The sequence below is a fragment of the Macrobrachium rosenbergii genome, chromosome 52 (assembly GCF_040412425.1).
Source record: "Macrobrachium rosenbergii isolate ZJJX-2024 chromosome 52, ASM4041242v1, whole genome shotgun sequence".
NCBI lineage: Eukaryota > Metazoa > Arthropoda > Malacostraca > Decapoda > Palaemonidae > Macrobrachium > Macrobrachium rosenbergii.
Window position 1 is genome coordinate 8,450,545 of NC_089792.1, and position 5,000 is coordinate 8,455,544.

Below are 5,000 nucleotides of genomic sequence, written 5' to 3' on the forward strand. Positions count from 1 at the left end.
TGTAATTAAAGGGATTAATGGTTAATATTTAATCAAAATATTAATATTCGAATGAGAGTAGCTTTGAATATAGAATTTAGGCCAAAGGCCAAGCACTGGGACTCATTTCTGACTCACATCAAGATCGAACCCAGGTCTTTCAATTGAAAGACAAGACAGCTGCTAACCAAGCCACACAAGTCTTGTCTTTCAATTGAAAGACCTGGGTTCGATCCTGATGTGAGTCAGAAATTTATTTCTTTCGACACGTGATTGTGGGTTGGTTATTTCTATATATATATACACATACATAGTGTGTGTGTGTGTGAGTGTATGTGTATATGTGTGTGTGTGTGTGTGCGCGCAGCTTTCGACAGATCTTTAAAAAACTACGTCCCACAATAAGAATACAGCTCTCGAGAACAGACGTTTCCATACGGACAGATAAATAAAAGCATCGTGAACCACACCGCATAAATCCCAGTAAGATCACATACCTAAGGCAGTAAATCTTAGCATCTGACATACGAGAACCGTAATGCCGCACCCAAAGGAATTAATCCAAATCCGGTAATCCCTCTCCGCTCTCGCTCTCCCTAGCCGGCGAGTTTGATGGTGAGAAACTCACCGCTATGCGTCACAATGTTCCGCCATCTGGCGCGGTAGAACAAAGCCTTTCTTGCTCGCGGAGCGAACTGTATGTTTATTCATGTTAGGTCTTCGGTTGTCTTAATAGGATTTACGGATGGCGCGCCATATATGCGGGCGGAATATCTCTCTCTCTTCCGACGTAATGAAATATATGCCTCGCGGTTTTAGTCTATTGCCGTCGGATTTATGAAATTAAAGGCGTAATAATGTTGGCGTGATGAGGTGAGGAGATGGGGCGTTATCTTATTTACTGTGGTTTCTTCGCGAGGACTCTCTCATCAAGAGAATGCATTGGTGATGGGCTGGAATTCATACACTCGTATTTGTGCGTATGGTATATGCGGATATCAGTAGGTACCTGCACACACACATGTTTATATATATATATATATATATATATATATATATATATATATATATATATATATATATATATATATATATATATATATATTTATATATATATATATATATATATATATATATACTCTTTACATATATTTTCCTAATTTGAATCTGCATATAATGAGTATTCTATTTTACTTTCGCTGTTCCACAATTTGTCTTCTTTCGCCGACTCAGTTCCTTGGGCAACGCTACATGGGATAAAAAAAAATAATAGTAAGCACTTTCTGATATGAAATTAGCTTTGACTTTGTCTTGATAGACAAAGCTATTTTAGGGTTGCAATGAAACAACGAGAGCCAACTACAAAAGTAAACATTGGTACAACATAGAATGTTTAACCATCTCATACAAGGACGATTTAAAAAAAAATAAAAATATTCATAAGGAGGCAGAAGAAAAAACTCGCAATTGAATAAGTTTAAAAAGCTTTCTTTATAGTACTGAACAGGACAGAAACCTCAAAATCCATTATTTAGTTACCAATACTAAAGGTATTTTGCAGCGTCCCTTCGGCTCCTAGCTGCAACCCTTTCCATTCGTTTTACTGTGCCTCCATTCATATTATCTTGCTTTCATCTTGCTGTACACTCTGTCCTAAGAATTATTTCATAGTGCAACTGCGAGGTTTTCCTCCCGTTACACCTTTCTACCTACTCTCCATTTCCCTTCCAGCGCTGAATGACCTCATTGGTCCAAGTACAGCTTTCTACCTACTCTCAATTCCTTTCCCAGCGCTGAATGGCCTCATAGGTCCCAGTACACCTTTCTACCTACTCTCAATTTCTTTTCCAGCGCTGAATGACCTCATAGTTCCCAGTACACCTTTCTACCTACTCTCAATTCCTTTCCCAGCGCTGAATGACCTCATAGGTCCCAGTGCTTGGCCTTTGGCCTAGAGTCTGTATTCTACCAGTAGAAATCAAGCTTCTACAGGCAACAAAGACACATCCATTTGCTGAATCCTCCATATTAACGAATAAAAGGGACATATCCTCATTGACGACTGAGGATATGGCGATCCTCGTACGAAGGAGATGAAAAGGAATATTAACTTCCTGATGGATGTCATAAACACCTGAGATGACTCGGAAGTCCTTTATACTGATGAATTACGCTCATATCTGACATCATGAGGTTAATAACACCCTTATATGGGTGACAATTGAGACTCATTATTTCCTGAAAGTCTTCTTATAAATATAGGATAGTAGAGGTATGTCTGGCGATAGAATGTAGTCATGTATATTTGATACTGACCTTCAGTATGCTTAGTTAAAAATGCAATAAATTTCCCCACGTTTTTCATTATCACAAATTTTCAGGCTTCTCTAATGCAAGTACTTAGAAGCCTATATTGCAAGACAGACCATACTACCCAAAAAGTAATTAATGCAGACCCATAACATACACAATTTTGTTACTGAAGGAAGTTGGCACAACATAGTCCCCTCTCTCTCTCTCTCTCTCTCTCTCTCTCTCTCTCTCTCTCTCTCTCTCTCTCTCTCTCTCTCTCTCTCTGTTTCTTTATAACAAATATCCTATAGGATAGAGTACACACACTCATACATATAGACATAAATATGTATATATATATATATATATATATATATATATATATATATATATATATATATATTAAATATATATATATATTTAATTTGTGTGTGTACATGTTTTATGCAATCCTCTATTAACGCAGGAATAAGCAAAGTGCGTTTTGACCACGATTAATGGCGTCAAGATAATAATAAAAACAATAAAAAGGATATTTCCCCGTGCATGTTTTCAGAAGCATCGGAGATATTCCGATATTCCAGCCAAAGAGTTAAATTAACGCCGGGAATATTATTCTAGGCACTTGACTTAAATTAACGAGATTTTTATCCGCATCTGAATATTAATGATACTCATCTGGGCTCCAAAGTTTCGAAAAAAGAAAATGAAAAAAAAAAAGGGTGAGGGGGAACTATTATAACTTTGTGCTTAATATTCTTGAAGCTTTAGCCACTCGCGTCCAGAGTTTTCTTTCCGGACGAAGTTACTTTATGTATCAGAAACCTCGCTAATTGTAAGAAAATGCTCCGAGATGCAATTTCTCCTGCGCTTTCCCAGGGATTTCATTAGTAAGTTCTTTAGGGGGGGGGAATAATTTGTCTCTAATTACCATTGAGCCCCATAACTCATCGACGAACGAATGGAAGCGGTACAAGGCTTCTTTATGGTTAGTTCGTATTTAATTTCTCTTGGTCAGTTAGACATAAAGAAAGCATTGTTTTTACTAAAGGGGTACATAATTGAAGAGATACAATATTTTCGCTGCAAGTAACTTTTCATCTTCGGAAGAAACGCAAAATTTAGTGGAAAGAAGTTAAGGAATGTTAAAAAATCTTTCAATAAACAAATCCATTAACAACAGATAGTTGTGCTACTAATATAATTTACTATATTTGTTATTGGCATCAAAGTCAATAATTTCTGATTCGTAAAAAAAAATAAGGGCTTTAGCCTTTTAGGTGTCTACTGATCTGCTTGTGAGAATAAAACTGATATGATTTTAACGAATAATTCTCGCTAATATTCGGTCACTGGTATGAATAAACATTTCAACAATAAGATTGTTTTTTTTTATTTAATTGTCTTTCTACGTGTAAGCGAAACTAAAACCAGTCAAAGTAAAAGCTGTTAGGTAAACATTATAGTAAATAATGATGTTAATAACGATAACATTTAAAAATTGCTGAAATTATTCTGATTCTCTTCAATCTTATCTTGTCCTCGGCGTTCCAGTTATAGAACGGTTAAAAGATGAAAACAGTTACCCTGAATTTAGTAGTAATAATAATAATAATAATAATAATAATAATAATAATAATAATAATAATAATAATAATTTTGTAAAGCCGAATATTACATATACTTCAAAAAAAAAAAATTAACGCAGTACTTTTTGGAATAGGCAGAGAAATGTAAACAAAATTTGGAAATTAGTATGATTGTAGTACTGACACTAACACTAAAATTGAAAAAAAAATCAACCACGCTTTTCATAAGTAACTGAAGTTATTGTGCAGTTCTGCATTCACTTATTTTTAGTTCTTATACTTTCAAGGTTTATTTTTCATTTTCCACGCGGTTATGTTTTGTATGTACTATGAATTTTGAGTTTATTTGCTATTTGTGCGTTCTCCTTATTTGCATAACTTAAGTATTAAGTATATGTTTAAAAAAAATGAATGTTTGAGGTTATCTACCGGTGTAATTGTATACTCCATAAATTAAGAAATCTGAAATGTTTGGCAATATGGTAATACAAGGATTTTTGTTTATGCTCTCTCAGGTTGAAAGGAACAAAGTGGCATAGAAGGAAGTAGAAGGAAGTATGGAAGAGGCAGATTGATTGGATTAGATACTTCGCTACTTCAATCGTTATTCTACTTTGCAAGGTAAGAACTGCTTCAGGCATTCATTTTGTCATACCTTCTATCCCTTATTCTGCCCTAAAATGAACACTGCAGTATCTTCAAAATTTTCGAAATTGAGATGTGCCACTTGTTGGGTTCGTGAAACACTAATACACAAGTTACTGCAGTTTCAGAGTGATCCTTCAATGCTTTCCAATCGGGGGTCCCAGTTGCAGTATCTGCAGAATTTTCGAAATTGAGACATGCCACCTACTGGGCTCGTGAAACACTAATATACAAAACACTGCAGTTTCAAAATGATTCTTCAATGCTTTCCACGAGTATTTAGAGGGTCCCCTTTACAGTATCTGCAAAATTAATAGTAAGGCAAGGGGGTATCTACCATTTTTCTCAGTTCTGTATTTTTGCAGATACTGCAGTCTTCCATTTCAGGGCGGTATTGGTGTTGTCATTCCATGATAGTTGAAAAACCCATTGTAAATGCTTAGTATGCAGATTTAGGGTTAAGTTTTGTGTAAGATTTCGTACATTTATTTTTAT

At 35.2% G+C, this 5,000-nt stretch overlaps 1 long non-coding RNA gene across 1 annotated transcript in view; it reads left to right on the plus strand.

Annotated features, from left to right (window-relative positions):
- Nucleotides 1-5,000, plus strand: part of LOC136833669 (uncharacterized) — a 629,485-nt gene that overhangs the window by 109,041 nt on the left and 515,444 nt on the right. The window contains exon 2 of the long non-coding RNA XR_010851556.1: nucleotides 4,376-4,481. This is a non-coding gene — a long non-coding RNA (uncharacterized lncRNA). The remainder of the gene's footprint in view (nucleotides 1-4,375; nucleotides 4,482-5,000) is intronic.